We start from the raw sequence: 27,463 nt of genomic DNA on the forward strand, positions 1-27,463 counted from the left end.
AACTGCGGTGAATCCGTGCACCCATGGTGGATTATCTACATACATACATACATACGAATTAAGATTTAACTTGAGAAAAGTTCAACAAAAATAGTTTATTATGATCTCAAGAGTTACCTGTTAAGAAATTTATTTTATACTAGCTGACCCGGTGTGCTTTGCTACACCTTTCAAAATCAAATGATATTTTCAAAAATTATTCAAATTTTTATTGTTTTATTGGCATAACTATAAATCAAATTATAACATAATTTATAAGCAACCACTATAAAATGAGAGCTGCAGTTGGAGTTTCGAATTGCATCACAAAGATAACTTAAACGAATATTCTAAATCTTGCTCTATAAATTTGTGTAAAAGATCTGATAATTTCTAGCTGTCTGGACGGTCTCAAATTAATCGTACGCAAACAATCTAACTTATAAAATATGGTTGTTTTTTCTTGATATGTTCTGGATTTATACTGAATAACTGATAAAAGAGCCCCTCTCCTGTCCTTACCTTCACTCCCTGCTGAATGGAGGTCGTGATTTTTAATAATCATACCTAATTTTTTCGTTCCCAAAATTCTCTTATATCAAATATAGTTCCATTGGTTGATAAGTTTTTAAGCTTTGCAACAAAATTTATATGGACCCTCCTCCTTTCTTCCCATATCTACACTGTAAAGCGAAAGGATCTATAACAATCGTAGAAAGATATCTCCTAACCAAGTACCTTTCCATACCATATTTGTTTCCATTTTTTTGCTTCGTTAGCATAATTTGAGAACTTATGCTAACACTATTGTATTGGGCTCACCTCCCTCCTCCTATGTACCTACTCACTGAAAGGAGGATGGTATGTCAGATAATCATAGGATCATACCAGAATGAATTTCCATGTTAAGTTTTGCCCATTTCTCGGATTTTGTAAAAAAAAGTTAAATGTAAGCCTCCTCTTCCCTTCCTATATTCCCAATTCTATCATTCTACTGCGAGGGAGGAATTGATTCACATAGAAAAAATATTTTTCGTACTCAAATACTTTTTGATGCCAAATTTGGTATCATTTGCTCGATAAATTCTCGAGTTATGCAAAAAAAAAATATATGGAAGCTCCCCTTTCCCTCTTAATATCATTCCGCTGAAAAAAAGGTGGTGCTTTAATTTATGATAGAAACATTTCTCGAATCCAAATACCCTCATATGCCAAATATGGTTCAATTTGCTCGATCAACTCTCCAGTTATACTGAAAATTGTAAGGGAGACCTTTCTTCCCCCTTTTCATCCACCTTTTTGAAGGAGTGAGGGATACCAAATATTCATAGAAGCATTTCTCGTACCCAAATATCGTTCCATGCCAAATTTAGTTCCATTTGCTGTGCATTTTTGAGTTTTGATGTAAAAATTGTATGAAACTCCCCTTCCTATTTCCTTTCTCCCCACTGGAAGAAGGAAGGGTTCTCAAACAATCATTAGAACAAATACCCGCCCATGCCAAATTTGGTTCCATTTGCTTAATTAGTTTTTGAGTTGTGTAAAAAATTATAAAAGAGGCCCCTCCCTCCTTTATTTCTCCCTACTGGAAAGAGGGATGGGTCTCAAATAATCATTGAAATATTTTTCGTAACCCAATACCTTCCCGTGCCAAATTTGGTTCCAATATCTTGATTAGTTTTTGAGTTATATGAAAAATTGTAAGGTAACCCCCCTTCCCCCTTCCTATCACCCCACTGAGAGGAGGGAGGGGTACCTAATATTCATAGGAATATTCTTCGTACCCAAATACCACCCCATGCCAATTTTGATACCATTCGCTCGAGTTATGCAAAAAATTGTCTTTTGTTTGGGAGGCCCCTCCCTCCCTTATTGAGAGAGGGAGGGGTCTCAAACCATAATAGGAACCTTTCCCGGCCTCCAATAACCTCACCTGTCAAGTTTCACGCAAATCAGTTCAGTAGTTTCCGAGTGTATAGGGAACAGACAGACAGACAGACAGACAGACAGAAAGACAGACAGAAATTCATTTTTATATATATAGACTAGCTGACCCGGTGTGCTTTGCTACACCTTTCAAAATCGAATGATATATTCAGAATTCACTCAAATTTTTATTGTTTTGTTGACATTATTTTAAATCAAATTATAACATAATGCATAAGCAACCGCATAAGCTGTAGCTGGAGTATCGGATTGCAATCCAAAAATAACTGAAACTAATATTCTGAATCTTGATCTATAAATTTGTGTTAAAGATCTGATAATTTTAATCTGTTTCTTTAAGCTTCGCCCTAAAAAAGGAGGGGCTCAAATAAATCGCACGCAAACAATCCAACTTATAAAATATGGTTGTTTTTGCTTGATATATTCTGGATTTAAGCTAAAAAACTGATAAGAGAGCCCCTCCTCCCTCCTGTCCTTCCCTTCCCAACCCTGCTAAATTGGGGGTGATTTTTAATCTTCTTGTTTAAAATATTGTTCCATTGGTTGATAAGTTTTTAAGCTTTGCAACAAAATTTATATGGAACCCACTCCTTTCTTCTCCTCTCTACACTGTAAAGCGTAAGGGTCTATAACAATCGTAGAAACATATATCGTAACCTAGTACCTTTTCATGCCATATTTGTTTCCATTTGTTGGCTTCGTTAGCATAATTTGAGAACTAATGCTAACAAAATTGTATTGGGCTCACCTTCCTCCTCCTATGTACTTACTCACTGAAAAGAGGATGGTGTATCAGATAATCATAGAATCATACCAAAATGATTTTCCATGTTAAGTTTTGTCCATTTCTCGAAAAAAAAAGTTAAGTGTAAGCTTTTCTCTTTCCTTTCTTTATTCCCAATTCTAGCATCCCACTGCAAAAAAGGAATTGTTTGACATAAACAAATTTCTCGTGTTCAAATTCCATTCTATGGCAAATGTGGTTTTATTTGCGTTGTAAATTCTTGAGTTATGCATAAACTTGAAAGGAAGTACAATCCCCCTTCCGTTCTCCCCATTGAATGGAGGAGTGAGAACTTAATATTCATAAAAATATTTTTTGTTCTCAAATACTTTTTGATACCAAATTTTATTTCATTTGCTCTATTAATTCTCGAGTTATGCAAAAAAAAATTGTATGGAAACGGGGCGGGGCTTCAATTGACAATAGAAACATTTCTCGTATCAAAATACCCTCCCATGCCAAATATGGTTCAATTTGTTGGATCAGCTCTCCAGTTATACTGAAAATTGTAAGGGAGACCTGCTCTCCCCCTTTTCGAAGGAGTGACGGATACGAAATATTCATAGAAGCATTTCTCGTACCCAAATATCATTCCATGCTAAATTTGGTTCCATTTGTTGTTGTAGTTCTTGTGCTATGCAATAAAAAATGTATGAAACTTCCCTCCCTCTTTCCTTTCTCCCCGCTGGAAAAATGAAGGGGCTCAAACAATCATTAGAACATGTCACGTTCCCAAATATCCGCCCATGCCAAATTTGGTTCCATTTGTTTGATTAGTTTTTGAGTTATGTAAAAAATTAAAAAGAGGGCCCCTCCCCCCTTTATATTTCCTTACTGGAAAGAGGGAAGGGTCTTAAATAATCATAGAAACATTTTTCGTATCCAAATACCTTCCCATGCCAAATTTGGTTCCATTTGCTTTATTAGTTTTTGAGTTATGTAAAAAAAATATGAAAGAGCCCCTCCTCCCTTTTATCTGTAAAGAGGGAGGGGTCTCAAATAATCATTGACATATTTTTCGTATCAAAATACCTTCCCATGCCAAATTTGGTTCCAATATCTTGAATAATTTTCGAGTTGTTTGAAAAATTGTAAGGTAGCCCCCCTCCCCCCTCCCTATCACCCGACTGAGAGGAAGAGGGGTACCTAATATTCATTGAAATATTCCCCGTTCCCACATACCACCTCATGCCAAATTTGATACCATTTGCTTGATTGGTTCTCGAGTTATGCAAAAAATGGTCATTTATTTGGGAGGCCCCTCTCCCCCTTCCTGTTAGGGGAAGGGGTACCAAACCATAATAGGAACCTTCCCCGGCCTCCAATACCTCCACCTGCCAAGTTTCACGCAAATCGGTTCAGTAGTTTCCGAGTCTATAGGGAACAGACAGACAGACAGACAGAAATTCATTTTTATATATATAGATGTATACTCGTTTTATATTCTTATTTTTTTTTTAAATTTTGGTGGAAAAGGTTTACAAAAAAATAGTATCAGTTTTCAAGAACATATTCTTAATATAACGGGAGAATAGTAACCTGAATTTTATAAACAGAATCAATAATAAATTTTTGTTTTTTGATCAAACTTTACACTAAAATCTCACTTTATACTAAAGTCATATTTGCAAAACCGTGGCTCCAGAGACTTTTCCATTAATGACTGAAAACTTGGAACACTCTTTTTTACGATGCATAATCCACTATAAAATGTTATTGCGCCTTGCTTAAGCCATATCAAATTAGTTGCTGCAAGCATACATATCTCGTTTTTTTTCACTAATCACTAATCACTAATCGTACTTCCACAGCCAGAACTTATGTCTGAGTCCCAAAGAATAATACAAGTGTATATTTATTCTTCTTGTCTTTGATTATGTTTTTGATTATTTTAACATAAAAACATTAAAATGATCAAAAACATAAAGTGGTTGGGCCTACCATGGAGCAGAGAACGCAGAGACATCTGGAACACAGGAACAGGAAGAAACGTGGACCACCAGTACCATACGTTTCAAATGGGCAGTATCGTTGGAAGCCTGCTAAGAAAATGCTCCTTGATGCAGAAACCATGCGTAATTTGAGGAAACTTCGTCAATCACCAAGACCATCATAGAGGGGCTGGAAATGATTTATTTAGTACACAGAAATCAAAAAATCTGAGAATAGAAACATTGTGAAGAATTTGATGCTATGAAAAAATGAGAATTTTATAATTCCAATCTTATTTTTTCTGTTTTGGATTTCAGTGTACAATCATATCTGGTCATCGACCTAGGATAAAGCGCCTTCACTCGCTCTTGAAAATAAAAAAGAGAAACAGAAAACATTAGTAGTAAATAAAACCTTTCGAGGTCTGTTTGAGCTCGAAAGGTTTTTTTTTTTAATTTATCCTTATAATAAAAATTTACTCATAAGATTACCTCAAAAGTTTTCATTAACATATAAAGCACATAAGCTTCCAGTTCTTTAACTGTTCGAACCTTCAAATACTTTGTTATTCACACACATACTTCTTATATTTTTGTATAATGTTTCAAAAATCATGTAATAATTTAAATGAAAAATATGTGGTTTGACAATGTTCAATAATATAGTTCATCATAGGCAATTCTTTTTCGCAAGTTGGATTTATGGAGAATGAAATTATCAATAAATAAATTTATATTATTATTTTTCTAAAAAAATACTTATCGTGTGCCCGTTTCTCCTCCGGCAGAATTCCTCGGTAATTCTCAAAGCGTACACGAATTACAAAAGCACATTTGCATGGCAAGCACATGATCCCATAAAACCCTTTTTCACGTTAGAACTGAACCGCTCCATTCAATAAGACTTCGGAAGTATTTAATTTTCATTTTTTCTTCGATTTGTCGAGCCGTCCGCAGAATTCTTGTAAGTTGGACAAAACCTCAGCAACCTTGAAATTTAATACCACAAGTTCGGCCCACGCGAACTCTTTCTTCGATTACTTATGGCTACAAGTGAAACCCAAAATACGCCACGTAGCTGTTTTCGAGTTTGACGAGAGGTCGCATACATTTTCCTTTAAGCTTCTTTATCGCACTAAATCAATTTTCTTCTGGATACCTTCATGCAACTTTTCCGGACACTCCTCTCCTTATACACTTTCATTAAGAACCCAAATAGATAGCCAGGCAAAAAAACTATTCCATCACGTCGCTTACGTAGCCACCCGTTTAGCAAATTTATAAAATTTCACTTTTTTCACGGGGAATTCACGGAACTTTCAGTGCACAATTTTGAACTTTATCCCATCCATCACTTTTAAACACTTTTTGATAATTGCATATCGATTAAACGTTAAAAGATTTAAAATTTAATAAAATTTTCGCGGACGAAGAAAAAAACGCGTGCGGTTGGCAAGAAACATCGCCTACTTCGATTCAAGCATACATATCTCGTTTTTTTTTAAACATAACTCTTTGATTATTTTTCAAATCTTTTATAAAACTGTTAGCTTATTTAAACCATGGTTTCAATACAATCAAATGAGGTGTTTACAAAGCCCAACATTGAATTTATTTTGCTGAATCCAGAGATATTTTTACATGGATTAACATAAAGTTTCATAACACTTTTTTAAATTTACCATAAGCTATAAACTGGACTTTAATCGTGGCTCCAGAGACCTTACTACTAACTTCCAAATATAGATGATAAAACTAAGCAATCTCTCCCCAAATGCCGCTATTATTGCACCATCAAATGCACTTCCGGACCTCTCTCCTAAAAAAACACTTAAAAGACCTTCCATTCAGTGGCATTCGGTGGTCCCAGAGACTTTCCTAAAAGGCTGCTGTTATAGGTTGTAATTAATTTTGTAAGCTTTGAATGGTATTATTAAAGACTTACAGATTAGGTCTAAGCTAAGAGGCCTTATTTTTCTATAATCGCAAAGCTTCAAAAGTACTTCGTTGGGTTCGGTGGCTCCAGAGAGAGTTTTACGTGGAATTATTCTCTTTAAAATAGTTAGAGAGAAGCTAATACCTCGTGATTCTTACCTAATCAGGACTGCTGAAGGAACTCAAGTCTTAACATCAAAACTTCAATATAATATAAGAATAATATGGATTTGAGCATTTACTTCAGTTGTTTTCGTTTTAATAATTGCTGAAGCACTTTCGAAATTGTTTCAGGGTTTTTCCTTTGACCGCATATTGCGCAGTTCTAGCTTCTTTCACAAAACATGTTTAATTTGTTATTAATATATAAACCATTTCATTTCATTTCATTTAGTTTCTTGGAAAGCTAATTCAACACTTTAAAGATTGTTTTCTTTAAAATTAATCTTGGAAAAATACTCAAAAAAACTTGAGGTCGTATAAGAGTGAAACAACTAAATTTCTATAGATGCCAACAGAATTGCCTTATAGCTGGAAAATTCAGAACATAAGCTAATAGAAAATTTACTCACCACTTTTTGAACTATTCAAAGCTATTTACTGGATTTTAATGGTGGCTGCAGAGACCTCACTACTAACTTCCAAATAGAGATGATAAAGCTAAGAAAACCACTCCCCAAATGTCTTATCATTACATTATCAAATGCAATACGTACTCCTCTCCTAAAAACACTTGAAAGATCCTCCACTCGGTGGTTGAAGTGGCTCCAGAGACTTTCCTAAAGTTCTACTGTGAAAATTCAGAATCTAAGCTTATACAAAATTTACTCACCACTTTTAAAATTTATCAAAAACAAGATACTGGATTTTGATGGTGGCTCCAGAGACGGAAGTCGGAAGCTAACTTCCAAAAAGAGATGATAAAGCAAAGCAATCAATCCGCACATGTCTTATCTTCACATCATCAAATGCACTTCTTAAATCACTTCTCTCCTGAAATCACTTAACAGAATCAGAGTTTAGCTAATACCACATGATTCTTACATAATCAGGACTACTCAAGTCTTAATATAAAAACTTGAATTTTATACAAAAATTATTTGGATTTGAGCATTTTTTATCAGTTGCTTCACAATTGTGTGCACGTCATTATTGAATTTTCCGTCTTTCGATGTCGTTGCTGAAGTAATTTCGAAAATGTTTCACGGTTTTTCTATGACTACATATTTGACAATTCTACTTTATTTAACAAAACATATAAAATTGTAGTTTATCTATATAAACTATCCAGCATTTTATTTAGTTTCTTAAAGAGCATATTAATTTAGGGGAGGAGCGGGCTATATGCGCCCATTAAGCAGAACACTGATTTAATCAAATATCACTTCGAATATGTGTACAAAAACTATATACACGTGTGCAGGCATCTGTTTTCTATACAATGGAGTAATTTTTATGTTAAAATTTTCTTCTGTTTCCAAGAAAACGAATTTATTGTAAGTGTTGTCTAAAATGCCGAACCTCAAACCGTGCGGGCTAAATGCGCCTATTTATGTTTTGAACAAAATTTATGTTTTTTGGGCAATATTTCCGTATAATTTCATTGAAACTGCTAGAAAGTAATAATTTCCGTACGAAAAAGCTGAAGTTTGATAAAAATTCATGTATATTATAATTTAATGAAATAAAACAAAAGTTAGGGTTGCCATACTATGGAGGCAGTTCATCCATGAGAAAAACTTTATCAAATCTGCTTTTATATCTTCAATTCTCTCTTAAGATGTTATTTAGAGCTTAGATTTGAAGGTTCAATGATAAAAATCAATTATTTATTCTATTTAACCTGTTATTTTAGGATGGAGGCATTTTACAAACATGATGGGAGCATACAAAAACACTCTATTATGCCACTATATAATCATTATTAAACCTCCACAAAAGCTGAAATATGTTTAAATTCTTAAGTTCATTTGAGTAAGAAATAAAAACCATCCTAGTTTTTGTTTTAAGCTTCTCTACGTATAAATTTTAAAAGTCGAAATATTACATCAAAATGTATCAAAACCTTGTATGATTTTATAAATTTTTTGGAGTTTGTAAAATCATAAAATTCTTTCTTGCCTTATGTTCTAAGCGTATGACCCTCAAAATGCATTGGTCAGATAAGCTGTCGAGTCAGCCATTTCATCAAACAGCCGTAGGGTCATTTAACCCGATAGGCCCATTTAGGAAACCTTTCCCCTACGTTAAGATTGCTTTCTTTGATTTGATCTTGGAAAAATACTTAATAAACACTTGATGAGAGTCAAACAACTAAATTTCTATGGATGCCAACAGAATTGCCTTATAGCTGGAAAATTCAGAATACAATCTTAAACAAAATTAACTCATCACTTTTTGAATTAATTTAAGATTATAACTGGTTTTTAATGGTGGCTCCAGAGACCTTCCAACTAACTTCCCCATTGAGATGATAAAGCTAAATATCCACTCCCCAAATGTCTCATCTTAACATCATTATATGCACTTCCATACTTCTCTCCTAAAAAACACTTAAAAGATTCTCCATTCGGTAGCATATGATGGCTCCAGAGACTTTCCAAAAGTGCTGCTGTTATCGTCAGTAATTTGTTTTGTAAACTTTGAAAGGTGTTTTTGAATACTAACAGATTAGGTCGAAGCTATTTTTTTATGATCGCAAAGCTTCAAAAGTCCTTTGTTGGGTTGGGTGGCTCCAGAGAGAGAGTTCTACGTGGAATTATTTTCTTTAAAATTTTAAATAATATTTACCGAATTTCGTTATTTTCCAAAATGTGTTGGTTGAATTCATGTTCTAGATAATCCAGCTATCTTGAAAAGTTTGAAAAGGATTCTCTTATCAAAATTAGCTGCATACTGCATAGTCATTCTAAAGGGTGATACCGTTTAATCAAGGGAAAACGCGTGTAAATCGGTGAAATCGTTTATTTAAAAATTAAATTAATTTTTTTTTTAAATTTAATTAGTATAAAATTCAGGAAAAATATTCAGTTAGGCTTCCGCTTTTCCAAATCCGAATTTCCAGGCCTTACGCTTAACCCCTGCCATCAGATTTTGTACAGCCACCTTGTCCACCTTCTTCGCCGCAGAAAGCCAGTTTGCCTTGAACTGCTGCTCGTCCTTAGCAGGTTTTTCGGTCTTTGCATTCTAGGTCATCAAGAACATCCTTTATTAAAAAATCGTTGATACATATGTAGATATTTCTTGTATTTTTCATACATATAATCTGACTTATGCTTTTGTTCAATCTGTATCAAAATCAAAGTTTAATAATATATTATGCGAGGATTAAGCAAGATTTCCTAAAACTTATCGAAACCAATTTTTGCTTAGGGGGAAGTGTTCCTAAATGCGCATGTTGGGTAATATGCGCATACAGCCGATTGACGATATGGCTAGAGATTCATCATATCTAATCAGTGCAGTTTGAGGATAATACGCTTTTAACACATGGCATGAAAAAATTAAATTGTTATATGAAGTCGAAAAAATTTAAAAATTCAAACAAGATTTTTGTCAGTTTTGTTATAATATATTGAACTTTAATTATTGTGCGTACAGATTCTGTGAACAAAAATTTTAATGGTTTTTCTTTCTTATTCATCTGGAAATTGGAAATTCAACAAATTGAAGCTTTTGGCTAAGTTGTAAATGATAAGATATTGGAATAAGAGACAGGTTCTGAATGCCCATATCAAGGCAGGTTAAATGCCTATATCAAGAAAAATAGATTAGTCTTATAAATTTTTTACTTTCTATCATTTAAACATTAAATCTACGCTCAAATCACGAGCTTACAGCGAAAAAAGAAAAACTTCATACTGATCCGATAAAAAAACAATATGAACAGAATATTACCATGAAATATAGCCATATGGCATACTTAACTATGTTTCATGCAAAAGAACTAGTGATGTTAAAAATTTCATCAAAATTTCAGCCTTGACGTATGCTTAACATCCGTTTCAACCATTTTCAATGTAATAAACTAAAAATATTGCAATTGTAAATGAAATATAGCTTAAAACATAAATATGCGCATTTAGCCCGCCGGTTTCGGAAATCGGCTATTTTGACTTCTTTTAGTATAAAATTATTTTCACAAAAACTGTAAGAGATTTGAACAGAAAAATTGCTCTTACGTATAGAAAACAGATGTCCGCTCATGTGAATATAGTTTTCAGACTCCTATCTATTGGAATATGGGAGAAAATGAGTGCTTTCCTTAATATGCGCATATAGCCCGCCTCTCCCCTAAGTAAAAAAAGATGCTCGTATAAGGGTTGCAATCGTCAGCATCTCGTATGAAAAAAGGAAGTGGATACTACAGGGTGTTGCATGATGCCTGAACACGATTCAAAAACAAAAGTATAAACACAATTCAGAGGCAACGTTGATAAAGTCGCGAATGCCATAAAGATGGTAAAACGACTGTAATCGAAACAAAAAAAAAATTCAGAGGCAAACAAAAAAATTGTTTTACATTTATGTTCTGTAGAGTCATTTTTTTTTATTTTCAGTGTATCAATTAATAATCAGATTCAGTCAATCTCGTGAAGGAATTCTCAAAAAATTTATGATGGCATGAAAGAAATGAACATTTTGATTTCATTGTGGTTGTATGGAAAAAAAATATCGAGAATCACTTATTTTTTTTTTAAATAAAATCCCATGGTAAAATCGAAATAGTTATGAACTGAATTCACGTATTGAAAACCTGTCTATTTTCTAAGAAGTATAGAGTTTAAAAAAAATTTAAAATACACTCAAATGAAGTTTTTGAAATAAGATTCTTTTTTACTTGAATTTACTTACTCTCGGCTATTTTGAATCATTCATACAAAATATGCCGTTGATTGAAAATGAGTTTCACTACAATACACCTTTTTATCATATTCATATCCTAACATTACGCATTTTCTCCTTTGACTTTTTCTAAATGTTCTTATTGATTTTAAAATTAGTTTTCTTGTTAGCGAGATATAAAAATAACCAGTGTCCACTTCCTTTCTTGAACAGTTCTTGAAATTGATAGGAAAATTTTCTGCAAACTTCCAATAAGATTTTCAAATCTATTTCGTTATCATCACAGCTTTCTCCGTTCAGCTTTCGTACTGAAATGTACGAATTACAATGAATTCCAATGAATTTGATCATAGCCCTCATCAAGGCCGTAGGAAGAACTGACTCATGTGGAAGGGGGGAGGTTTTGGTGACTGATTTTCACCTTGGATTTTCGTCCAACAATACACGAATACAAAAAAAATTAAAACAAATTATTTTTGTAACTCTATGACTATTCATTTTCAAGTACTTGACATTAAAAGTTTTCGTATTAAATCATAAGTTTAGAAAATTGGTCCTTAACCTGAAAGGTGAGCTAAATTCGCTTTTACCGATAGTTAAAATCTTTGAATTCGCTTAAGAGTTTGGTAGAGCAAACTTAATTGATTTGGGCATAAAATAAGTTTTTTTGGGAAAGTCTTCCATATCTTGAAAAAAAAAACATATTCTATACTCAATTCAAACAGGCCCAATCTTCCAAACAATTTTGCCAATTCAAAAATTTTAACCTTTGAAGAAAATAAAACAAATTATCTAATAAAATACACGACATAAAATCATCAGATTTTCGAATCAAATGCAAACTTGAATCAAATCAATGACGAGATATCTTGTTTTTTCGCTTGCCGCTAGTATATTAAAAAGCATAATTCAAACGAAATGAATCTAATAATGAAACCTCTTTCTACAAAACGTTACATAACTCCTCACGTTTCTCAAATATCTTTATTAAATTATGTTGAATTTTGTTCATTGGTTTCTGAAACATAAAATGCCGAATTTGTGTGCCCTTAATGTGTTAATAATGTTGAACGATACACCGGGAAAATGTAAAATTTTGTGCAGATTTTTTAGGTGAAGCTGTTTCTTTAACAACAAATATTTTTCATAAAGAATCAATTCAATCATAAAAGTGATTTTTTTTAAATAAAATTTGGGTTTTTTCGTTTAAAACAACAAACCCAAATTCTACCTTTTTTGTGATTTTCAGCTGAATTGTGTTTACAAACTTATTAAGTTTTAAAAATTGAAATCTGGAAATTGAATTGACAGGCAATCTTTTCAGATTAAGGACCGCGCAGAAATCTATGTTCTCTTGAATTCCTCAACAATTTATGTTGTTTTTTTTTTCATTTTCTGCATTTTAAATCAGAATTTTGAATCTGAATTCTGAACTCAAAATGCGCTTTAAATCTGCATCCGAATTTCCATACGATTTCTGAAATGTAGAAAAAGTTGGTGCGATTTCCGAATTTTATTCCAGATCCGAATTTTATGAGCAAAATTTAGAGCCTTCATTCATGAATCTTTTATTAAAACTCTGTAGTTCAGGTTTAATCTAAATTCACTATTTAAATTATCTATTTATAATCTGTATTGTGAATCAGAATTAAAATATGAATTAACAAAGATCTGAATCTGAAATTTCAATTTTTGATTGTCATTTCGATGCTTTAAATTTTTTAATTTTGTGTAAGAATTAAGTTAAAGAACTTCGAATTTGATTATAAAACCAAATTTTCTCTTTTTTCATATTAGGAAAACTATTATCAAAATATTGAAAATGCATATGATCTTGAAAAATAGGATTGAAATTTTATATGAAATGCAAAACCAAATTTTGAACCAGAATTTCAATGCAGCTTTCCATTTCTAATTTCTTATGATTATTCAAACTGAAAATCAAGAATCCTGAACTGGATTTCAGAAACCGAAATATGAAAACAGGAATTCAATTTATGATATGAAAATTATGGAATCAGAACCACCGAAATGGGTTCAATTGAATTCTAAGTTTAATATTCCTGAATTTCAATGAAAAAGTGAGAAAATTCTGAAAAAAAAAATGCAGAATTTTGGACTTGGGTCGGGTTTTAGAGGTTTTGGTATTAGTTTTTAGACTCTTGCTTAACCTTACTCTATTATCACAATTTGGTTCAGAATTCAAAATTTTGAGTGTAGAATAGAATATCTCGCTTGCAGTTTTGGATCCTCATGGGGGGGGGGGGGGATTGGGTTTAACCTTCAAAACCCTACCTTCCCCCGTTCCTACGGCCATAACTCTCATTTTGTGTTGAAAATTTCAACCAAAAGTTCCGATTGGTATTATCATTTATCGTAGTGATAGGGTTACCATATTCAAATAAATTTAAAATTAAACTAGAATCTAAAGCTTTGAGAAAAGTAGACAAGGAAGAGCATGAAGTGTTTCTGAATGCAGAAATACAACCTCAAGTTTTATAATGAAATTTTCTTGAATTACGGTTTCCCATTACTGACACTTCCGAACCTATTTGCTTAGGGCCCATCTCAAATACATCGTTGCAAAACTTGCTCCGTGTAACCGAACACTTTTCAACCCATCAACAACGGACGGACGCGGTGTGCTGAAGTGAAAGTGAATCGCTGTGTTTGGCTACCTCGCCTCCTCAGACCCTCACAGCTCAGTTCGCAAACTGCCACCGTAACATAATTTCACTCCGGGGATGAATTTTCGCAAAGTGGCTGTGAGCTGTTTTCCAGAACGAAATCGAAACTTTGGTCCAAGAGTTTCCCGAAAAGGCAAAATAGCCCTTCGGGCGAAATGATGGATTTCCGTTTCATGCTTGGAAAGGTCATCAGGCCCAGGCCGGCTCGCCAAACAAATGGGCAAGAAACGCCACCTCCGGCCAAAATCCTTCTTCTTCCAATCTTGATCTCTGAATCGAGAAGGGAGGAATCGTGTGGGCGTGTGTATGTGTGTTTGTTTAGACAAGTGTGGACGGCATAAGAAGTGAAGCGAAGATTTTGAGCGACCCCCAAAAGTTGCTGTAACATCAAGAAAAAAGCAACGGAGCATAACTAAACTTGGAACGAAATTTGCATACCGGCGATGATAACGTGATGAAGGATTTCTGGCTCCTTTTAGTTTTCTGTATCTGTTTTGGCGCCCAGAATGGTCGGATATTTGCAACAGTCCTACTACATGATAGTGTAGCTTAGCATGTGTACATAAATCATCCCTTCCGGCGAATGGCAAAAGAAATTGCCTTTTTCGGATTCCGGAAGCCTTGTTTAAAAACCTATAAACCATTGCTGCCAGAGTGAATCTCCAGCAAAGATGGCAAAACGGAATTCCACCGGGACCATATTTTGTACACCATTAATGGAAATTTATGAGAGCAGTAATCACTTGCCTTGTAAGAGTAACAATCGAAACAAGGGGTAAAATCATGTTAGTTTCTTTTGGGAATTCGAAAAAGGTGTGGATAAATATGTTTGATCTATCAATGGAAACATCTTGAAACTTTTACCTGCTACACAGGTGACTTCTTGAAATTCTACCCTCATTATTCTGAAGAATCTTTCGTTGTTATTAAAGACACGTTGTTATTTGTCGAGATAGCCTTTCAGTAGTTTTAAAATTCATTGTTTGGCAACGAACAAAAAAAATTGTAATCGCTCGTGTTTATAAAAGCTCCGCGAAAATTGTTTCGTTTATGAAGAATAAATTTTAAAATTCAATTACGTTAAATCGGACGATTTTAACAATGTGGATAGGAAGACTTGAAATGATGTCTTCAAGAAATGCATGTGTTTTCCTTCAAATTGGACCATAGCGCTATTCATTTTATGAAACTCACTACTGGTAAACGTAGCACAAGGAAATCGGTCAGCAGGAAACTTTTGAAAAAGTTCGTGGTACAGCAAAAGTTAAGAAAAAAGCTTGAATTCTTATATATAAAAACTAGCTGACCCGTTGTGCTTTGCTACACCTTCCAAAAATAAATGTAATTTGTAAAAATTTATTCAAATTTAGATTTTAGAGAGCATTTTTTTTAAATCAAACCTCATCATACTTCAGAACCAACAACTTTAAAATGAGAGCTTCAGCTGCAGTTCTGAATTGCAATTCAAAGATGGTATATATTATTTACTGAAACTTGATCTCTAAACTCGTTTTTCAAGATCTAAAATTTGTACTCTGTACACAAAAAAACTCTTTTTAAATATGGTCCCTTCTTTGAAAAGTTCGTTATCTTAAATTTACATGGGAGCTCCCCCATCTTTTCCAATTTTGTCCCCCACTGTTTGAAGAAGGTAGGCAAATTTAACCGGCTCGAGTTTACATTAAATTACTAATTGAAAGAAATAGATTCGCATATTGGAATATATTGCAGATTGTACTTTATGGAGATAGAATTTTTAAAACCGATGAACAGCGTGAATCGAGACAGTTTTTTGAGTAGATTCCTAATATTCTGTTTTATGAGCACTTCCAGCTCCTGATAAGCTTTAGATGGGGTACTTTTTGGAGTTGAAAAAATAAGCTAAAGAAATTTGCAAAAAACGATGAAAAAGATTCTTAATAGCCATTTTCAAACAGCTTTTTTCACCATCCTCGCCTACGAAGCAGTTTGAATATCTATCCTCTTGCGCCAAAATTATATTTAAAAAATGTTTCGCCATATTCCAAACTCGTGGACATGAGATATTATAGCTTGAATTTTTCCCAGACAGCACTTATCATGGTAATGAAAAAAAATATTTTAAATTAGTTATGTATTAAACACAGTGCAAATTTCTTTTTTTTTTAAATAAATTTACCACGGCAAAAAATATAAATATTTAAAAAAATATCAGTTCGACGTTTGATCTTGCCCCACCGTGTAAGTTGACAGAAGGGAATATTGTTTTAAACACTTTAAGGGTATACTAAAAATTTCACATAAAAATTTTGCGTCCAGTTGAATATCAGATCTTAAGTCTCGCTTTTCAAAAACGAAGCGGATCAAAAGTCTCTTTTATGCAGCCATGTAACACAAAAACACTTTTCATGTTAAGTACGTACTTGAATTGGTATGTAAGCAAAAAGTATGATGGTTTTTTCAGAATTATTTAAAATAAAAAGCTCTCATTTTCATTTCTAAATTCGTTTCAGTTGTAACAATTTCTAGAAGAAAACATAATTTTTATTTTTTTTAAAGAAAAAGTTGAACGTTTGAACATGTTCTAATGTTCCTTGAATGAAAAGTCGAATTCTACCTACATTAACATGAACTAAATACGGAAGTATTTTTGCAAATCTTTCAATTGGTTTCGATTCGATTGATAAAATTCCAATCCGTGTCACATCTAGGCGTCATTTATTACCACGTGCAATTAGGCAAGAAAAAAAACACATCTAGGTTGCATATCACTCCCACGTGCATAAGAAAAATAGGTACTTGGTTAAGAAACAGGCGCCTGATTGTTAAATTTTTCCAGCGATCAATGAATGAACAGTATGCTTCAGTTACTATCCACTTGCGACGACGACGTTTGCCTGACCATAGAGACGAAAAACAAACCCCTCAAATAAAAGAAAAATGGATGCCATGACTTTTCAATTTCAGAATGTCAATCTGGGTCTCATCTAGGAGTCATCCATAACCATGTGCTCTACAAATGAGCTAGGAATCAAGTAGAAAAAAAATCACATCAAGGCTTCATATCGCCACCCCTTGCATTGAAAATCTTCTTGGTTGAGAAATACGCGCCAAAATATTCCCACTGATCAGTATGCTATGCGATGGTTACTACCCTTTTGCGACGTTGGCTTGCGACGCCTCGACCATAGAGACGAAAAACAAACCGCCCAAAGGAAGAAAAAATCTCGAGAAAATGGATGTCATGACTTTAATTTGCTTCGAAAAACTACAAATTTTGTATGAAAGCCCCCCCTACCGTAAGTCGGATGGATTTTTGAGTATTACAGAAACCATCCCCGGCCTCAAAAACCCTCAGATGCCAATTTTGACGATGATCGGTTCAGTAGTTTCCGAGTCTATAGGGAACAGACAGACAGACAAACATTCATTTTTATATATATAGATGGAGGCGTTTTCTTTGTAACACCATCACGTATAAATGGTCGGTCGAAATGAAGTGAAATCTGGTATCAGAGAATTTTTCGGGACAGAGATGGTTTGTATAATAGTTTCGAGATTATAACTCTTTATGGAAGGGGGCTCCTATACAAAATCAACTAGAAACGGGACAAATCTCGAACAACTTGAAGACGATTTTCATGAAAACTGATTCACGAGCACGAAGGAGTTGAAGAACTGTAAATATTTTCCAACGATTAATTAAGTAACGGGTAGAACGAAGTTTACCGGGTCAGATAGTTAGAACATATACTTTTTTTCATTTTTCTCATTTTTTATCGTAATTTGTCAGTACTAAACTTTTTATGAAATACTATCAAATGAAAGATATAAAATTCTAGACAAATAGATTAAAAATTGTAATGACGATGAAATTATCCAATTGAATTGAAAAACGATTCTATGTCAGTTAATTCATAGGAAAAGAACATTTGGAACGGCAAGTGGAATTGAATGATGCAAAAACTTATACTCGACAATATTTAAAATATTTATTTTTGATTTTTGTCTTTAACTTGTCAGGATACATGCTACTGCTAGATGAGTTGATCCCAGTCTCACATTATTTTTTTCCAATAAGATTCTATTTTTCCTACCCAGCGTGAGAGCAGCAGTGGTATCATTTTTTCAAAAGGGCGTGCGGCCAAATGTTAACAAATCGAATTATCAGCTGGCTGAAAAAGTACCGTTTGAAGACCTACATATTAAACCTAATTACTTTCAACGCGATTTTCTCGAAACAGCTTTCGCCCTTTACTAAAATGAATCAACATAGAAATCAATGTTTTTGGCACACCTTTCAGGGGCATTCTTACATGTATACTAGTATGAATGCCCCTGAAAGGTATGCTAAAATTTTGTCATTTCTGTCATTTTTATAATTTTTGTCAATTTTGTAATTTTTTTTTCAATTTTGTTATATTTTTTTTGCCAATTCTGTATAATCAAGTTTTTCAATTCTCTGTTTCTTCAATATTGAAAGTATTTTTTATCAATTTTGTTTATTCAATTTTGTCAATCTTGTCAATTTGGTCAAAATGGTCAATTTGTACAGTTTCTTCTGTTTCATCAATTTGACCTATATATTCTGTCAATTAGGTAATTTTTTTTTTCAATTATCTCAATTTTTTTAATTATGCCAATTTTTTAATTTTGTCAACTATGTCAATTTATTTCAATTTTATCAATAAGGTCAAATTGATGAAAGAGAAAAAAAACTGTCCAAATTGACCATTTTGGCCACATTGACAAAATTGACTAAATTGAATAAACAACATTGACAAATTGATAAAACATATTGTCAATATTGATGAAACAGAAAATTTAATAAAATTATTATACAAAATTGCCAAAAAATAACAAAATTGAAAAAAATTTACGAAATTGACAAAAATGACAAAAATGACAAAAATGACAAAAATGACAAAAATGACAAAAATGACAAAAATGACAAAAATGACAAAAATGACAAAAATGACAAAAATGACAAAAATGACAAAAATGACAAAAATGACAAAAATGACAAAAATGACAGAAATGACAAATATGGCAGAAATGACAAAAAGGACGAAAATGTAAAATGTAAATTAATAATCATCAAAATGCATTTTGGCCAAATTGACAAGATTGACAAAATTGAATAAACAAAATTGATAAAACATATTTTCAATATTGATGAAACAGAAAATTGAAAAACTTGATTATACAGAATTGGCAAAAAAATAACAAAATTGAAAAAAAAATACAAAATTGACAAAAATGATAAAAATGACAGAAATGACAAAATTTTAGCATACCTTTCATACCTAATGTATATTCATTTTATCTATCCAGTTTTGCCAAATTTGTAGATTTTATCACTTATGTCAATCCATTCAAAATTGGTCAATTTTGTTAATTTTTGTCAATTTTTGCCATATATGCGAAATATATCAGGTTTGTTAAAACTTGATAAAAGTTTGTGAATGTTGTCTATTTTGTAATTTTTATCAATTTTGTCAATTATGTAAATTTGGTCCACTTTGTAATTTAAGAAAATTTAAACAATTATGTAATTTTTGTTGTCATTAACTATTTTGACATTTTTGTCAATTACGTCGATTTTGTAAATTTGTTTTGTAAATCGTCTAGCACTGGATTGCATCTGAATTTTTGGATTTTAATCTGAATTCTGAAACTCACTATTGAACCCGATTTTTTAAATTAAGTTTAAAATCAGAAATACTTTAAAGTCCAGGGAATTCAACATCTTGAAATTAACGCGTCTGTACAAAAAAAATCACTTTAAACTTTAAAACAGTTGATAAAATTGAATTGGGTGAAATTTTTTGATGATGCCTTTTCGTTGGAACAGGTTGGAACGTAAAATTACGCCTATTTAAAATGTTTTTTTTTTTATTCGGGTAGGGCCAATAGATAGCGTCGATTTTTAAAATAGGATTTGATTGGATGTTCCTTAATTTCAAAAGCGTTTTTTTTTTTTGTTCCGAGCTAACTGATAGTTTCGCTCTTATGAAATGTTACGCTAGGTTTGTTTACATTTGGCGCGTTCGCCCTTTTTCAAACTTACTACAAAATTATCTGACAGATTCCCGCTTGCGTCGTAGTATCAAAGCCAGCCATCGCGGCATAAGAAAATCCATATTAACATTATATGGTTTTGGAGCCTTGGCTCCAAAGTTTTTGAAACCGGTTCAGGTCACACAGAACTGGTACACAAATTAAATAATAATAATTGCTAGAAATTAAAACAATTCCCCAACTCCTTCCTCTCGCTCGTTTTGTCGTCATGATGACATTATGAGTGGGAGTGGAGGCTCTAATTTTAATCACTATATACAGCGAGCGCGCCCATCGTGTATATGACGTCATGTAAAATTTGACGTCATATATACGATAATTTTGATTAGTGATTACTGGATGTTGCTGGCAAGCCAACTGAATACCATCCATTTTTGGAGTGAACATTTTATGAAATTTACTATGAAAATTTTTTTAGAAACTATTTTGTTTTTTTTTCGTTCTTTTATAGATTGAAAAGGGAAAAATATCAATTTTTTAAAGATAAAAATCATTTTTATTGTACTGTCCAGTTTCGCAAAAACGAATAAAACAAAGTTTACAAAAATTCACACTATTACACAAAAATACACAGACATCGTCTGAACTCGTCGTGCTGATTCCATAGGTATATCTAAGACCCATAATTAATGATCTCCCAAATCGACCGATAACAATATCTTTCTGAAAGAAAGGCAAAAAAAAGGTTAGGCACAATTTTCCCGTATGTTTGAATAACGTGCCGCTATTAAGCCTACCCCCATTCTTATACATGATACCTGATAATTTTTGAATCCAGTAAAATGTCGTATTTAAAAAAAAAGTTTTCACAACTTCATGTAACCTTTTAACAACTACAATAACACAGGAGGTTGTTTTCAAAGGATAACGATAATTCTGTTGTTTAGCTTATTGGTGGGAAATCGGACCTGGTTTTTTTTTCTAAAGATGATGATGAAAGAATTATGAATCAACACGATTGCCTTTCGGGTTGAAATATGTGCCGGATAGTTTTCAAAGAACGATATTGCAATTCCTGTATGACATACATAGCAAAGGCAAATGCTTGCAAACATTTTACCACCATCTTGCATTCAAATGATTGTTGATTATAAAGTCAGCTTAAAAAGGGATTTAGTTGAATGTTTAGCTGAAAGTTTGCTTTGCACGACCTTCAATCAGACTGAATGATTTCAAGTATTGCTTGCCAGACGTGATAGTTAAATTCAGTATAATTTTACTATATAAGAATGCTGGGCGTAAGATGCAAATTCAGTATAATTTACAAAAAAATAGATGATGCTTAAAACGCTCTTGTCTTGAATTGAGCAATTGAAAAAAAAAAACAAGATGAGCTCTTCCAAAATCTTTTGTGGCCCTGAAAAGGACCGTTTTGATAGCATTGTTGGCATGATCTAACCTCCGAAACCGTACAGAGTGCGTCCCTGGCGTTTCAAGGCATAGACGACGTCCATGGCAGTGACGGTCTTCCGCTTGGCGTGTTCAGTATAGGTAACAGCGTCACGGATCACGTTTTCCAGGAACACCTTCAGAACACCACGAGTTTCTTCGTAGATCAAACCGGAGATACGCTTGACTCCTCCACGACGAGCCAGACGACGGATAGCGGGCTTGGTGATTCCCTGGATGTTATCACGCAAAACCTTGCGATGACGCTTGGCGCCACCCTTTCCTAGACCTTTTCCTCCCTTGCCGCGGCCAGTCATTGTTGAAGATTTGAGTTAGGTTGCTTACGAACGGTTGGAACGAAACTAATGCTTAACGGACTGTGAGGGTCCTGCTTTTATACGATTTTCCGAGGATAGACTTTCGAGCATTCCGTTATGCTGCTGCTTCGCTTGAAGAGCATAATGTTGCCTGGATTAGGGGGGAATTTCCCTTCCATGCAAGAGCATACCATCTGCCGTTTAGGCGGGAACATTTTGCTCGAGCAGAGGTATAAATATGTCCGCTCTTAACCGTTCAGGGTTATTCTGAAATCATCGTTTTTCGTGATCACAACTCGACAACCATGGCTCGTACCAAGCAAACCGCTCGTAAGTCCACCGGAGGAAAAGCTCCTCGCAAACAGCTGGCCACTAAGGCTGCTCGTAAGAGTGCTCCAGCCACCGGAGGAGTCAAGAAGCCTCATCGTTATCGGCCAGGAACCGTTGCTCTGCGTGAGATCCGTCGTTACCAGAAATCCACCGAGCTGCTGATCCGCAAGTTGCCCTTCCAGCGTCTGGTTCGTGAAATCGCTCAGGATTTCAAGACCGATCTGCGTTTCCAGAGCTCGGCCGTCATGGCTCTGCAGGAAGCTAGCGAGGCCTATCTGGTTGGACTGTTCGAGGACACCAATCTGTGTGCCATCCATGCCAAGCGTGTCACCATCATGCCAAAGGACATCCAACTGGCTCGTCGTATCCGAGGAGAACGTGCTTAAATTTTCATTCGTTGGTTCAAACAAACGGCTCTTTTCAGGGCCACTAAATTTTCTGGTTAAGAATGAGTTTTGAGCTTTTGGCTGATATACATTCTACATGTTTTAACTTGGTTCTTTTACGTTCTATAGCTTGATTGAACTAAACGAATGGTTGATTTGATACACAGGTTTTCTAAGTAGTAGTCAATATGAGGCAGAAGGTATCTAGTTCAGTATTACATCCTTTAAATCTGCTTGTCCTTGGCTCATAAACAACCCAACTTTGACATATTTTTAAACTTAAACTACTTCAAAATCACCCATTTCCAGTTTTTAACATGAATCAAACTTGTCTTTGGAATCCCATGCACGAGAATATCTTTCTTGGGATAAAAATCTCAAAACAACTAAATCGAAGGTAAGGACGCATTTTAAAAAAGCTGCAATGTTAGTTTTTTATTTTATTTTTTAATGGATTTAAATGCAGACAAATGATTCAGGTATATATTTAAATAAGATTTAATTAGAATAATTAATGTTCAAATTCCACCGTACAAGTCATAAGGCTATGTTTATATCAAAAGTTCTTGGTTGCAAGCCATCAAATCGTTGACCATTATTGCTTCAAGAAGCTTCGGTTTTTGAAATGCAAAATGGCGATGAATGTGGCGTTCCTGTTCAATGCTTGGTAGATTTTAATCATTTGGGCAGCCATATAACTTCCGTACAAAACAACAAAATGTTCAACCAGATCATCACCGCTGATTTTATTATTCTTATTGAATGGTTAATGGCATTTCGGTGAATTATAAACTCTAATAGGAAGAATACTCAGCTGAAAATAATAATAGACGGATAGATTAGATGAGGAAGCATGAAATGTATTGAAAATGACGAAAGAGCGTGCCGTACAAGACCATATAGACCGATTTTCCATTGATCTATACAACGATACATGAATGGATCAAAGCACATATTTCGTTCGATCGGGGTACACGGCATTGATTTTTTTTTTTCAAACAAATATTTATGCCACTACATGAAGTCAGTTAACTTACTCATACCAAGATCACTCCTCTAAACTATTCTCGATTATTTTCAAAATAATGGATGTGAGACTGACAAATCTAAACATGAGAACAAAACGAGACATGACTCTTGATAAACTTTGTAGTGGCCCTGAAAAGGGCCGTTTAGGAATCGTGTATGGTGAAGCCAATTTACTTGGAGCTGGTGTACTTGGTGACGGCCTTGGTCCCTTCAGAGACGGCGTGTTTGGCCAACTCTCCCGGAAGCAGCAGACGGACGGCAGTCTGGATTTCGCGGGATGTGATGGTCGAGCGCTTGTTGTAGTGAGCCAGCCGAGAGGATTCAGCAGCGATACGTTCGAAGATATCGTTGACAAAGCTGTTCATGATGCTCATGGCCTTGGACGAGATTCCGGTATCAGGGTGGACTTGCTTCAACACTTTGAAGATGTAGATAGCATAAGATTCCTTCCTGCGGACCTTCCTCTTCTTCTTGTCTCCCTTGGCGATGTTCTTCTGGGCCTTGCCGGACTTCTTGGCGGCCTTTCCGCTGGTTTTCGGTGCCATTGTTGAGTTGTTTGGCAAAACTCATCCGGGACGTGTTTTCGTAATTTTCGATGCCGTCGTTTTCCCCTACATTATTATGTTTATTTTCACCCCATTAATGCTGCATCGAGCGTAGCATATTGCCTCGTTTGCTTTATGCTTCATAGGCATACCTGAGTGAGCTCAGGGTTGCCAAAAGTATATAAGCACCAACCCTTTTTGCATTGCCAACATTCTACATTCGTCGTTCCGTTTGTGTAAAGCTACTCTGAACTCAACTCATCAAAATGTCTGGCCGCGGCAAAGGAGGAAAAGTCAAGGGAAAGGCAAAGTCCCGATCATCTCGTGCCGGACTTCAGTTCCCAGTTGGTCGTATCCATCGTCTGCTCCGCAAGGGCAACTACGCAGAACGTGTCGGAGCTGGAGCTCCCGTCTATCTGGCCGCTGTCATGGAATATCTGGCAGCTGAAGTGCTGGAATTGGCAGGAAACGCCGCTCGTGACAACAAGAAGACCCGTATCATCCCGCGTCATCTTCAGCTGGCCATCCGCAATGACGAGGAGTTGAACAAACTGCTCTCTGGCGTCACCATCGCTCAGGGAGGTGTTTTGCCCAACATCCAAGCCGTTCTGCTGCCCAAGAAGACCGAAAAGAAGGCTTAAACTCGATTCGGCTCTACCCATTTCCAGACCGTCCTTTTCAGGACGACAAATTAAATTTGTAAGAGTTTTGTGATACTTTTAATGTCTATTTAAAAGCATTGTTCATTCGCATCTTAACAAAATGCTAAAACAACTTGAACAAAAAACAAACTGCTGAAGATTAGACATTGAATCACTCGAATCATCTCGAAATCCGTTACTTCCTAGTTCTAGCTGTTGCCTTCGGACCCTTCGCTTTCGCCAAATAGCGTATGCGCGGAAGATAACCACTTTTAAAAAAATTAAAATATATAAAAATCGATTTTTACCGTAGAACTCTTGCCCTTGTGATACCGGTGAATAAATACCTTACGGATTATATTTCCAAGAGAACACAATCACTTTACTAAAATTCCGACTTTATCCTCGTCGCCACTAAATTGTTTATGCTTTTCTCATGCTTTATAAAAAAAACATGACCAATTAGCTTAAAGCTCAAAACGGATAAGAGGCCAGCTCTTACGCTTTGACTGCTTTTATTCCAACAGGAAGGTATTCACCTTCGTGTATCGTGTACTTATTCTCTGAGTGTAATTCCGTTGATCATTGATCATTGATCGGAATTCTGAAGACATTACAACTTTTACAATAGAGACGAGCAACGATTGACCGTAATGGGTTAGATACTATAAAAAGAAACGAAAAATGATTAGCAACGTTTCAAGACCCGGATCCGTATAGAACCCACCCGATTGACTCGTGAACACTCGGACTAAAAAAATGCTGAACCAATTGCAACACTTAATTGAACATAATTCAACAGAATGAAAAAAAACTATCTCTCAATAAGAAAATTTGGTGGCCCTGAAAAGGGCCGTTTGTTTGTCGAACCACAGAAGAAAATTTAAGCACGTTCTCCACGGATACGACGAGCCAGCTGAATGTCCTTTGGCATGATGGTGACACGCTTGGCATGGATGGCACACAGATTGGTGTCCTCGAACAGTCCAACCAGATAGGCCTCGCTAGCTTCCTGCAGAGCCATGACGGCCGAGCTCTGGAAACGCAGATCGGTCTTGAAATCCTGAGCGATTTCACGAACCAGACGCTGGAAGGGCAACTTGCGGATCAGCAGCTCGGTGGATTTCTGGTAACGACGGATTTCACGCAGAGCAACGGTTCCTGGCCGATAACGATGAGGCTTCTTGACTCCTCCGGTGGCTGGAGCACTCTTACGAGCAGCCTTAGTGGCCAGCTGTTTGCGAGGAGCTTTTCCTCCGGTGGACTTACGAGCGGTTTGCTTGGTACGAGCCATTGTTGTTCAGTTTTTCGAATAGAAATGTTGAAGAAGCAAACTGGCATCCCTTTTTATACTGGAAAACGAAAAACTTCCCCCTCCACTTTCTACCGACATTCAAGATGGCTTCTACTTCTGGAATAAGGTATATAAGGAGACCATTAACGACAGGCAGGCATCAGTTTCGATTCAACCGTTCGTAAGCAACCTAACACAAAACTTCAACAATGACTGGCCGCGGCAAAGGAGGAAAAGGTCTAGGAAAGGGTGGCGCCAAGCGTCATCGCAAGGTTTTGCGTGATAACATCCAGGGAATCACCAAGCCCGCTATCCGTCGTCTGGCTCGTCGTGGAGGAGTCAAGCGTATCTCCGGTTTGATCTACGAGGAAACTCGTGGTGTTCTGAAGGTGTTCCTGGAAAACGTGATCCGTGACGCTGTTACCTATACTGAACACGCCAAGCGGAAGACCGTCACTGCCATGGACGTCGTCTATGCCTTGAAACGCCAGGGACGCACTCTGTACGGTTTCGGAGGTTAAATCTTGCCCACAATGCATTCAAATCGGCCCTTTTCAGGGCCACAAATTCTGTTTTGAAGGAGATCAACTTGAGTTTTCTTACTGTACAAAGATGGAAGACAGGAAGAGTAGCTTAGCAAATCTTCTCCGAATTGTTCCAATTTTAGTATATGTTCAACTTCATCTTAGGTCCGAGCAAACTTTTATGTCAAAGTTATACCGAATTCAGTTTGGAAAGTTTGGCCTCAATGTGTGATATCTTTCAGATCGAATGAAGGTGCCACACAACAAAACTCAAAATAAAATGTTCACTTCGATGAATTTCTGACATCCATAAATGGTTTGCATAAGAATATCAAGTATCACTCGTGAAGTGGAAGAGGACATTATAATCCGTTCTTATAAAAAGAGAAGGAAATCTTTTCAATTTTGAGACATACAGGAAACCAGCCAATACTATGACGGCTACCCCGAGCACCTCTAATCATTTATTCGAAGATAAGATGGCCGCTTTCCATCATTTGATTCAAAGCGTGAATTCAATTCCTCTCCAAAAGATGGGGAAGAAAAGGAACTTCAATATATCTTCCAAACGGCTAATAAGAATGGATACCAACCCAGTTCTATTCAAGCCATCATCAATAAAAAACTAAAAATTCTCCTAAGAAAATCCTCCATTAACTCCAATTCTAAACGAGGTTTCAACGGAGATCGATGGAATTTAAAGCTTCAATGCTCATGAATAACGATCCAAGTGAACGAAATTTAATATTGAAATGGTTTTCAGTAGTTCCAATAATAAATTGAAACCCATTTTAGGATCAACAAAAGATCCAGTGGAACTTCTGCACAGCTCCGGTGTGT

At 35.2% G+C, this 27,463-nt stretch overlaps 1 protein-coding gene and 2 pseudogenes across 1 annotated transcript in view; 2 read left to right on the top strand and 1 right to left on the bottom strand.

The window, feature by feature from the left end:
• LOC129758177 (probable serine/threonine-protein kinase DDB_G0282963) overlaps nucleotides 1–27,463 on the top strand; it is a 425,584-nt gene that overhangs the window by 348,342 nt on the left and 49,779 nt on the right. The window lies entirely within an intron of this gene.
• Nucleotides 21,558–26,099, bottom strand: LOC129758184 (histone H3-like; annotated as a pseudogene).
• On the top strand, nucleotides 22,180–26,620 carry LOC129758189 (histone H3-like; annotated as a pseudogene).

Source organism: Uranotaenia lowii, chromosome 3 (genome assembly GCF_029784155.1).
Source record: "Uranotaenia lowii strain MFRU-FL chromosome 3, ASM2978415v1, whole genome shotgun sequence".
NCBI lineage: Eukaryota > Metazoa > Arthropoda > Insecta > Diptera > Culicidae > Uranotaenia > Uranotaenia lowii.